The following is a 12,583-nucleotide window of genomic DNA, read 5'->3' on the forward strand; positions in this document are numbered from 1 at the left end:
AAGACAGAGTATTCCTATCTCCTAGTCGACGTCGTCTGAATCTCGGGGACGAGATTCATCTTAAGGGGGGATAGAATTGTAACACCCCAAAATTTTCCTCTTTTGAAAATAGGTTTAAAGTTATTTATTTTTGAATTTTGTGCTCATAAAATATAGGAAAATAAATTTTTTCAATAAATTAAAATTTATCACAAGGTTTAGCAACATGTTTGTGCATACATGCCCTTGCATTTGATATATTTGGTTGAGTGGTTTTGATTGAAAATTTAAAATAGTTAAAATTGCTTTTTGTAATTAAAAATGGTTTTGAAGTAAGAGAAAAGGAAATTTGAAAATAAAAGAATTTAAAAAGTTGTAAAAATAATTTTTGGGAAGACTTACTAAAATTCCTCATTTTTACTTGAGATGAAAAAGTATATTTGAAACCCCATTTGAATTTGACTTTGGTCATATTTGAATTGGCTTTGAAAACAAAATAGAAAAGAAAATGGAAAAGGAATTCTTTGTTTTTTCGCCCTACCCGACATTCTGGCCTGCTCGGCTATTTCCGCTGCCGGCTGTCCATCCCGGTCCCTTTCTCTTGCATAGGCCTGCTCCGCTTTCTCTCATTTTTCCCGTGGCCCGCGCCTTCTTTTCCCACGGCCTAGCTAGCCGGCCCAACACCGTGTCGCGCCTCTCTCCCACTAGCTGACCGGCCCCGCGCCCTGTGTCGCTGCCACCTGGGCCTGTGTGTCAGCGTCATTTCTTTCTTCCTCCTCACGATGTAGCCGTCTAGGATTCTCCACCGTGCCATGGAAGTCCGACAGCGCCACATATTCATGCCCAGCCGTGGCCCAGCCGCAGCAGCCGAAGCCGCCAGCGCGCCTTCTCTCCCTCCGCCACCGAATGACCGGTGGGCCCCGTCCATCAGGCCTTTCTCCCACCTTGGCTCGTGGACAGCCTGGACTCGCGCAGGAGGCCGTGTCCATGCCACTCCCGATTCCTCCCCTGTCGTGCGTGCTACGCCAGGCCGCCCTATATTAACCGGATGCCCCGTGCCCGTGCCTCCCAATCTGAGCTCCAGCGCTGCAGTTCCCTTCGCCATGACGCCGAGCAGCCAAAGCCTCAAACGCCAGCGTCCATCGTCCGCTTCGGCCAGCACAGTGTTGTCTAAGCTTGCTCCGTGCCGCCAAGACCTGTCGAAGTAAGTTCGTCGTTCTCTTCTCCACCTCCCCAAGTCCTTCCCGTTGTAAACCACGCTCCAAATCACTGTTTCGGCGTAGCTCTGGTCACCGGCCATGGCGCCACCGGCCGAGAGCTGTGCATGCGATGCGTTGCCTTGATTCAATTTGCTAGTTAGCTTGATGAGATCATCGTCCACGTCATGCTCTATTTGTGGCCATTTTCATTTACAAAAACAAATCTAAAAATATAATAGAAATACACATCATCCTGAGTCGTCCATTTTTAGATCAATGGCCCAGATTAGAACTTACCCCTTTGCTGTTCTTTTTGCTAAAGAGCTGTTCTTTTTGCTAAAGAGCCGCTCTGTTTTTGGCAAATTAACCCACGGTCCAAAGCACAATCACATATTACATTTTCTTCTTTGGAAAGCGTAGTTTCATCGGTTTAGATCCAGAATACGTTTTCACCTATTTACAGTTTTGCCACTGATTTTGTTTTAGCCATAGCTTCTCTGTTTTAACTCCGATTTGACCCGTTTGAATTGCGTTAGGTCCGTAATTTCATAATCTACATGTTTATACTACTGTTAGATGTGTTTCAACTTTTAAAATTCATGATTAGATTTAATCTATTATTTTATTAAAGGAAATCTTGTTTAAATCATATCTTCTACGTTTTAACTCCATTTTAGCCTGTTCAAGTTGCGTTAGATTCATAGCGACGAGATCTACGTGTTAGTAACAGTGGTTACCATGTCACTACTTTTGGAATTTCATGGTTTAAATTCTAATTTGAGTAATAATTATGCAACTAGGTTTTATAAACAAAATATCATTTGTTTTACTTTAGTTTTATAATTCGAATCAAAATTTGACTTAATTCAATTTATATATAAGCTTTTATATAGTTAAAACACATGAAACTTATAGTTTTATATTTTCTCTTATGAGTAGATCTTTTGGTAGTTGAATCTTTTCAACCGTTGCTCCGATTAGAGTGCTTCTTACGTCTGTGTGTTCGTAGCGATACGTAGAATCATGTTTCAAACTCTTTTACTTATTTTTCTATAATTGGTGTACTGTTCTAATTTAGATCTATTGTTTGCTTCTTGTATGATTGTATGGACGTTTGTGTGGTGCTTTATGATTATGTCCAGTCGGTAAGATATACGTGGTGATCAAGAAGAAGAAGAACGTTGAAGATTAAAGCTTACCGAAGGATCGGTATTTTAAGGCAAGTATAGCATGGGATCCTCGTTGTTGTCCTATTCACCTTAATATCATTTAATTCATGCTGCATGTGTCTACCTTGACTGCTACTACTAAGGATTTCCTAGTACCTTGCTACCTTGTACCTTGATACCTTTGGGTTATTGTATTGGGTAGTATGATGCTAGTGCTCAATTAAAGACCATGATTTTGTAACTTGACTAATGGCATATGCAATAAACATTAAAAGATGTTTTTTAGCAAATGGAACAAGGGGGCTAGAGCATTGTGCTATTTATGGTGCTCTAGATTCCTCTCCCTAAGAACTTATCAGTAAGTAATTATACGGGACTTACAGTACAACTGTGAGGGCTATATGGCTTTGGCTTTAGCTCAGTATGAGGACCTTTTCTAGCTTGTTAGTAGTTACCTTTATTAGCGCAAGAATGGCTTGTTGAATCAGGTATATGACAACCTCTACTCTTATGTGTATAGCCATGATGGAATTGTGCCATTCGACAAGGGGGTTCCTATATCTATTTGTTGAGTTAATCTAATGGTCCTAACTTGGTAGACGAACCTTTGAAAGGCTTCATAGTGAACCCTGTTGACCTTCCTTGGTAGTGGGTCAAGAGGTTGGTCGCCTCGGGCAAAAGGGTAAATCATGACTCACAATGAAAGTGTACAACCTCTGTAGAGTGTAAAACTGGTATATTAGCCGTGCTCACGGTCAAGAGCGGCCTTGGAACCCTTATGAAATAGATGATGAACACTAATGATATGGATGATGAAGATGCTCACTAATGGTTAGTTGTTTATGCTATTCATTATTCATGTTTGCCTGATCATGTGTTTATGGGCTTGTGATAAACTTGTTGCTACTCAATTGCTAAAATCATGACTCATTAAAAGCTAATCACAGTTAACTAGTGTCAGCCTTTTGAGCCTCATAAACCCCATGTTATATTTGTTGAGTACGACATGTACTCTTACGCTCGCTTTACTTTTTAAATCTTTGGAAAAATCCCAGATGAGTACCAGATTGCTAGAGTTTGGAGGAATTAGGCTTGTGATCAACCAGTCAGTTGTTCCTATGGACTTGGAGGCTTCGCCTAAAGATTAGAGTTGTCTTTCCACTGTCTATACTCTGAGGTTATAATCTCTATACTGATACGCTATGTATTTAAGCATTGTCTTTTGTTATTACCCTTATTTGTAGCTATATGTGAGATTTGACTTCCTGGACTCACATATGGTGTGTATCTGGTTTTGTTCTTGAAACCAGATGCTACAACTGAAGGCAACATCAAGGCTGAACTATAGGAAAACCGAAGATGGAAAAACATTTCAAGTGTGGCAAAAAAGTAACCAGATTCAGGAGGTTCATAGGTTTAGAAGATATATAGTAAACACTGACCTAACAGAAGGCGAAGAAGAATTTATCTACATATGTGCAAAATTCAGCAAATATGGGATACTATGATCTCATATCCTAAAAATAGTCATTGAAAAGAAAATCAGCACAATTCCAGACAAATACTTCTTAGACAGGTGTAGAAAAAAAGATATGAAGGTACATGTTGAAAGACAAGAAGAAGAAACAGTTGCAACAATCTCATTGTTGAGATTTAACATATTATCTATGAAGTCAACAATACTGAATTCAAAAGGATCAAAAAATGAGGAAGCCATGGAATACCTTGTGGCAGAATTCGACAAGATGGAAATCAATTTAGATAGAATGTTATCTGCTCATCAAACAGGTGAAGCATAAAATGACCAGCAAGGAAATGAAGAAGGAGAAACTATAGCAGCACAAGCTAGAGATCCACAAACTAAAATAGTTGATCCAGAAAGAATTCAGAGAAAGGGAAGGGCACCTAAACCTATCAGAATGAAGACACATATAGAAGAAATAAAGAAGAAATTGGTGGCAGCAGAAAAGAAGAAAAAGAAGAAAACAAATAACACAGACAGTACAGGTAAAAATTTGAGTACATACAAATAAAATTTCAGTACATACAAATAGAATTTAAATCCAAATGCAAAAATTCTTATTTATGTGAACTAATAATGTTTTGTAGGCTCTCCAGTGAAGCCAAAAAAAGAAGAGGAAGAAAACATCAAATGGTAGCATTGATCACCAAGCAACAGAATACTGAGGACATGGTAATAAAAAATGATCAATAGAAGGAAAGCAAAATTTATCAATCAGAAGGGAGGATGCAGTCAAATTCAATGGCCAATTAATTTATGTAATTTGTTTAATGAACAAGATGTTACATTCTTAAATTAAATTGTGCCCAGAACTACAATTGCATATGCTGAGAACTAAAATTACAGTGCCCAGTAGCTGTAAATTACATTGTTGGTGATTGTAATTATGTAATCGAATGTTTTATTTGTCTCAGAGGGCAAAACATTGGTGTGTGCTGGAACAAATCACAAAAACAAACTTCAATATGTGTTAGCACAAATCACATTAAATAATTTTTCTATGTAAGGACAAGGCAAGGGCAAAGAATAGGGCAATTTTTCAAAATTTTACTTACTCACAACACCAAGTCAAGCAACAAGCAAACCTCACATCATCCAAACGCCCGTCAAAATTAGAAAACTTTAAAAATTCACATTTTTCCTATAACTAAATTTGCGCTAGTTCAAACTTGGTAAATTTTATCCAAATATTAAAACCTTTCATTTTATTTAGTGTTTTCTATGCATAACACAAAATCAAAAATTTTGGGGTGTGACACAATATCCTTGTCTATTTCTGCTTCTTCTTGCTCTAAAGACTTTGGTGCCTTTTCTTTTCCTTGACGATTGCATCTCATTGTCACTTTCGCTATCTCATAATTTCTTTTCTTACTTGTAGTTCTTGTTGTATGCGTTATGACAACTTCAAATCCAACTTGGAATGCATAGAAGTTGAAGAAATGGTGAGCATCATGCCTAGTCTTAAAGTTGGTTTCTATTATAAAAAGTTAACCATGACCACTAGATGCATGAATGACTATGGTGCATGCAAGTGCATGGCAAATATAGCTAGTACAATACCCTCTAACTAAAATGGAAATATTGGTTGGTAAACTAACCTTAAGAACACCCTTGCCAAGATAATCAGATCCTCCATACCTCAACTCCAAGGCCCCATATATTCCTAAGAGGCCAATTGTTTAAAGATAAAAATGTCAAAATTCTGTGAATATAAATGTCAAACATGGAACTTTAGACAACTACAAAAGGCACACCTATTCAAGAAGTAAAGGACTAATATTGAGTGAAAGTCCAGTGTGTGTGGCTCTAGCTCTGAAACTACACCACCACTCATTTGAACAAAGTTGGAAGGATCATTGTGGAAGAATGATTCACTTACTAATAGGCAACCCCTACAAGTAAAAATGACATAGTTAAAAACAGAAGGAATGGCTACACTACAACCACTGTCAACAATATATAGAAATATTGGTATAATATACCTTCTGAATAACATGAAACAATTATATACTGCTTGGCTAAGTGATGCATTAGAATAATGTCACTCATTCCAAATGCATCCTCAGTGTGCTCTAATAATTCCTGACTTGGGCTGCCATTTGTAGGAGTCCTGAGAGCAAGAAAGACAAGTCAACAGTTAGGAATAATTATCATCAGTGAAGACAACCTGTAGGGAATCACCTAATGTTTTTAGGCTAAAATTCAAAATACAAATAAGATTTGAATGAACCTTAACATAGGATTCCCTTAGAAAAAATATAACCCATGGCAGTCAATAATGTTTTGGCCGATAGAATAATCCAAAACACATGGCAGTCAAAGCAAGGCACAGATATGTGCATCCACAGATCAACAACCTAAATATAACCACTTCAGAGTTTCTATAGTCGATCAACAATTACAAATTACAATCATGTCAATGTGCTTATGACACAGTGGGTAACACCGGTCGACATAATAAATGGCATCAATATCAGATCTACGCATCCCCATTTACTAGTAATCTCATTCTCATATAATGCAGCTGTTCCACAGCGAATATATAGTACTATAGTTTACTAACCCTGAGTTTTCTAGAAAATGAGGGACGAAAGGCAATTCACTAAACCTGCATCTTACTAAATTACAGAAAAGCAGGACTAACAGCACACAAATCACAATTAACAAAGTTCAAGATATGTTAGCACAAATCACAAAAGATAATTTTTTTCTATGAATAGACAAGGACAAATAAGAGCTGTGGGCAGACACAAATCACAACTTACAAAGTTCAAGATGTGTTAGCAGAAAACACAAGAGACAATTTTTTTCTATGAAAGGACAAGGACAAAAACTTGATGTGGGCAGGCACAAATCAAAACAAATAGAGATCATTGACACATTCATACGAACAATTGACTTTGACTACTCAGCTGAATCATTTCAGAGCTTTATAAATATTGTTGTGCACATAAAAGTGCTCTAAACCACAACTAATTCAGCAGACTACTTCCCTCTAGATGAAAACTTCTATAATTGGCTAGTACTTTTCTGGTAAATGGAGAAGCTGTCAATCATTTCAGACCATCATCTTCAGTTTCTCGTGGCTTAAACAATGAGTCAATCATTTCCATTTTAGGTGACTAGGTGCGGACATAAGCTCTATATTTTGAGATAAGAGGCCATTCACGAGAACTAACCTAAGAACAACAAAATATAAACTATCACAGTACCTACAATTTATTATTTATCATAGAAAATTACAAAAATTATACTTACACCAACAATGGATGGTACATCAGAATGTCCAGGAGAACCATGCGACACGTCCATTTTTCAAGATTATAGTTGGGACCTTGGACACTTGAGGAATTGCTAGGGATGTTTCAATTTGGAGCAACGAATTCATGCCACTCAGCTGTTTGAAAAGGGACAAAATATCAAAAATATATAATTGCCATGTACAAATGTAGCCATGCTCTCAAATCTCAAGGCAAAAAGAAACAAACCTTTGCATTTATCTTTAGTAGGACATTTGTAAAGATACTAATCGTTGACTCTAGTTGGTGCCGCGCACTGTGTAATGATCCCAAATTCAGCAAGGCATTTCTTCTTCCAAGGCCCTGCAAAGGTCAATGGCATAATGATACAGTGGAAAACAAAATGCACCATAGAAGTTAACAGCGATTTAGTAGTATTAACCAACCATAAATATCAGAATTCTTTCTTTCAACTACAACACACAGAAGAAACTTGGGTGCTCTTGGGAGCTTGGTTTTGACTTGTTCAAACATGTCTTTGACCCTTGTTACAGTAGGTGATCGTCTCATTGAAGGATTGTCATCAATTACATCAAAAGTTGCTTCAACCATCTCCAACACCAAACAATTAAATAAGAACATGTGGAAATGAAATCCCAAACATGAATTAGAGCACATCTAGAAATGCACAACATAATGAGAAAATAAACTTATGATCCCCTTCATGCCTCCACACTTGATGAGATCCCTCACATTGCATCGTGCAAAAAAGTTGACCACTGCCCATTTCTCAACACTGCTAGCTCTAATGAGCCTCTGAAAAACAGAATTCAAAATATTACATGTGACATCATGACAATCCACATAAACAAGAAATAATATGCTATACATGTTGACCTTATGGTTGAAGTTCCATCTACCATTGCATGTAAAAATGTCTTCTCCATTACCAGCTTTAAGCTGAACAAAAAGACATATAAGATTTATGCCTTCAAAATTCCATAACCACAAAGGATATCTAAAATGATAAAGGATAAATAATAATGACCAACCTTGGAGGGCTGGAGTATCCTACCATCAACTTCTGTGAAACTTCTATCAGATGTAATCCCGCATGACTTCAGCATGGGCTCTGCATCATAGTTGCTTCTTTGCAGTACCTTTCCAATTTGACATGAAAAAAGTTTAAGAAAACCACACCTACCAATAAGGCAATAACCCAACTTGCTAGGCCCAATTGTTATTGTTATATATAATAACAAAAAGAAAAAATTCCTAGGTTTAATCCACAAAAAAAAACTCACATCAGATAAAACATCCATCCTTTCTTGTGGTTTCTGCCTAGATTTCTCAACAAGTGATGGCCTCTCAATCGTGCTCAAAGCTTTAGTGTATCTTTGTAAAGGCAGAAGACTACATAACTGGTAAACACAGAAACAATCTTCACAACATTAGCATGAAAAGAGCTTTATAGCAAAGGAACAACACTAGGATTCAAATAATAGTTACCTCAACTAGAAAATATGTTGGCCGCTTTGGTTTTCCCACATTGATACAAGGAAGATCACCGGAGTATTTGCAGCTCTATGCCACGTTTCTTTATGAAGTAATAAAAAACAGTGATCTCTTTAGAGTCACCATTATCATTTTTATGTTTCAGTGTGAATCTACAAAAGCAAGATACAACACTAGAGACCAACTGGACTCAACTAGATGATAATCTTTGTACTCGTCAATATTCAATATTCAATATTCAATGATAATCTCTTTAGAGTTGTTGTCTTCTTCAGAGTTCATATCAAACTCATCATCACTCTCATGATTTATAGATTGAGCATCAGATTGCAACTCATCATCATCCATGACTATATAACAAAAAACAATAAAGTTTAATCAGCTAGTGTTTTCTTAAAAAATATGCATGCCTACCATTCAGTAACTCACATGAGTGAGCTCTTTTACTTTAGTTCAGTACTACTCATACTAGGTCGTCATACACCATAACAGAATGAACAAAAGCTTTCAAGCATGATATTAGAATTAGGTATGACCAAACTATTGTTGCATGCATGAAGTAATTGCATATATAGGCAAATCAGTGATATAGGAGCAGGACAAGTTAGATTCACCGAGATTACATAGTTACAAGATTACATAGGAAACTAATATATAGTTACAATAATTTCTTTGGTGCAATAACAACTTAGAAAAAATAGATAAAATTCAAGATCCAAATTCCTTATAGAATTCACAGACAATATCAAAGTCAAGAAAACGGCGTGTAGCCAAAAATCCATGTAAAAAATCATGAGTATGTAGCAGTAGAACTGATGCTCAAGCTCAGCCGGGAAACCAAGGCATGGATCATGGATGGTCCAACAATGACCATACATATGCTCAACAAATCATGAGTATGTTATAGAGATAGTATTAAGAGTTTAGCTTCACATTACACTCTTAGTTTTCACCACCATAATCAGTGCCATCTTCCTCTCACATGAACTAGACTGGAAGTATGCTAACTATGACAAGTACTAGTTACTGCTGTGATAGGAATAGAACTTGAAAATAGGCAGAACCTAGCCTCGACATTTCAGATGTTAGTGACCCTAAGAAGCAGAATAGTTGAATTATTTTTTAGAAATGCTCTTATTTTTAGACTACAGTCAATGTCACTCAAATGGCCAAAAAATATTAGCTAAAGTAATTGCAATTTGGATACATAATTAGACAGAAATCAATTTCAATCCACCCAAGATTAGCAAAGGAAAAACATACATAATTAGACAGAAACCAATTTCAATCCACCCAACTAACAAATGATGGACAGTTGATAGTGCAGAACTATCAGATCTATCTAACATTATACTGAAGAATCCATTTGCATAAATCATATAATGATCAATTGAGTTTGGTTATTAGTATTGTGACTATATGACTATATATAATTATATATCATTTGATCATATACATGAAAATTACAATTATAATCAACAAGCTCAGTCAAATTAATATCGTCAACTGTCAGATTATCATGAAACTACCATTAAATATTTAAATCACAATGGTAACTGAACTTCACCTCAACAAGTTGATATCAGAAAAGTAGGAACCACCAAAATGGACCAAGCAATTAAAACTTTAAAAGATATGTGCTCACTATTTTGTTCCTTTCATGATGGATTGTCCTATTTTGCAGTTTGCAAGAAATGCTTGAAAGAGCATTGCAATGATTAAACTGATATTTATCTGACAATCTCATGATTATAAAATTTTCATTTCCAAAGATAATGCCAAAAAATAGGTAAAACATTGATCTTCTAAGTATAAAGCATTCAACAGTCTAATCCAAAACTTTGCATGATAGCAGCTAACTTTATACTTATCCATATGGTGCTGGTGGCTTTCAATGTATCACAATCAACTACTTATAACATTGATGAACTAGATTGGATCTCAGTGCCATATAGCTATGCTATTTCAAAAATGTCCTAATTACAGAGCTGATTATATACACTTACACTCATTTCAGACTCTAGAATACAATCTGAGACCATATTCATAAACAAGTATCAAGAAGCTATATCGAATACCTCCATTCTTCTAATACCAAAGTTGAAATACAAGTATTAGTTTGATTACAACAGATATTTGTGTTTTTACTCCCTATTCTAATTACACATACATGTCAACACACTGCAAATTAAAACACATCTGCCTATAAAATGGAGTGACAAGCATCTCCTAGCAATGGAGTGACAAGACCCAGTTATGAAATGAAAACAAAATTTTAGAATTAGAGCTTCTGTAAATTAATAGAATCAGAGCTTAATTCTAGAAATAATACAAGGAGAATTTAATCAACTCCTAGTAGACAATAACAGATACAAGAAGAACAACTTTCTTTTGCACAAAGAGTGAATATAGCATGTCAATGTCGTCATAAGTGTTTAAGTCCTACAGTTTCATTAGTTTGGGAAAAATAATTACCTTTCCCACTGTTAAGCCTATTTGCCGATAGGTTCTATCTATCTATGCCAGAATTATTGGATGCAAACCTGTAGTTCTACAGGTCATTAGGTAGAGGCATATTAACTCCTACAACATTAGTAGGAAACACCAATATCTGCCTAGGTGAAAGGTTGCAACATTCAGTACTCTCATCACAAACTGAATTCAACATCTAGTCAAAATGTTTAGTGAACTCTAGATGCACGCCATCACCTGCTCTACTACCGGGCTGCCCCTACATCTGAAGCCTAGCTTCTCAAGCTACTGTTCCTAGCCTCATTCAATAGACCAGAAGCACTGGCGGGCTCTCTGTGTGGCTTAGTAGCTGCCCTCACTGATTGATCTTACAAGTTACAACAACAACACCAACCATAGATCAAATATGCCTCTACGTGTTACCTGCTATGAGGAAGAATAGGATATAATAGAAAGACAGAACAAATCAAAGGAAATAATGCATGCATGCTCACTCCTCTACTACTACTATAGGTGTTCCTTCGACACGGTGGCAGAGTTTGTCGAAACCAAACAAACCACCGCTGTAGCTCGCCCCACGCACTCTCGCCGTCCCGACGCTATAGCTCACCCCGCGTGCCACTGCAGATCACCCCACGCGCTCTCGTCGTCCTGGCCCTATAGCTCACGCCGCGCACCACTGCAGCTCGCCCTGCACGCTGTCGTTGTCACACCGCTGCAGCTCACCCCACGCACTCTCATCATCCCATAGCCACAATGCCACTCACCATTCCGCCACTATAGCGCGCCCTCGCACGCTCTCGCCGTCCTGTCGCAACGCCCCACGTGCATCATTAGGCCTCAGGAATCAGAGGAACACAGATCTACAATCGGTGGGCAAGGAGAACGAGAGCGACAATGAACTCAAGGGAGAAAGCGATGAACTCACGTACCTCTAGAACTCGAGCAATGGTAGATGAGAGGGAGGCGAAGCATAGAAATGGAGAGGGCATGGCTCGACGCGATGCCGAGACAATCGTCGGCCACCGGGACGAACCCCTTTCCCCTCTTGCCAAGATGATGGGGGAAGTGAGACAACCAGAAACCGACAGGCGTGACTTCCGATTTGAAGCAGTAACACCAGAGTGGGCCCTGCATGTCAGTGTCCACAAAGCAACCAACACCAAATCGGATCAGACTAGACATCGATTCTTCATCCAACGGACAGAAAATTCATGTGCCAACAAACAAAAAACACATGGGTGTCATATAGCATTCTGTCTACTGTACAACCATGTGTTTTAGCAAAAGCTAGCACATGGTTGTTTGCTGGTTATAAAACACATGATTTTTAACAGAGAAAAAACCATGTGTTTTAGCACAAGCTAGCACATGGTTGTTGGCTGCCTACAGAACACATGATTTCAAACAAAACAAAAACCATGTGTTTTAGCACAAGCTAGCACATGGTTGTTGGCTGCCTCTAAAACAATGGATTTTTAAAGAAAG

The 12,583-nt window shown here is 37.6% G+C and overlaps 1 pseudogene; it reads right to left on the reverse strand.

The window, feature by feature from the left end:
* Positions 1 to 6,922: 6,922 nt before the first annotated feature.
* LOC136488994 (protein argonaute 4A-like) lies at positions 6,923 to 12,087 on the reverse strand (annotated as a pseudogene).
* Positions 12,088 to 12,583: the final 496 nt, after the last annotated feature.

This window comes from Miscanthus floridulus, chromosome 10, assembly GCF_019320115.1.
Source record: "Miscanthus floridulus cultivar M001 chromosome 10, ASM1932011v1, whole genome shotgun sequence".
NCBI lineage: Eukaryota > Viridiplantae > Streptophyta > Magnoliopsida > Poales > Poaceae > Miscanthus > Miscanthus floridulus.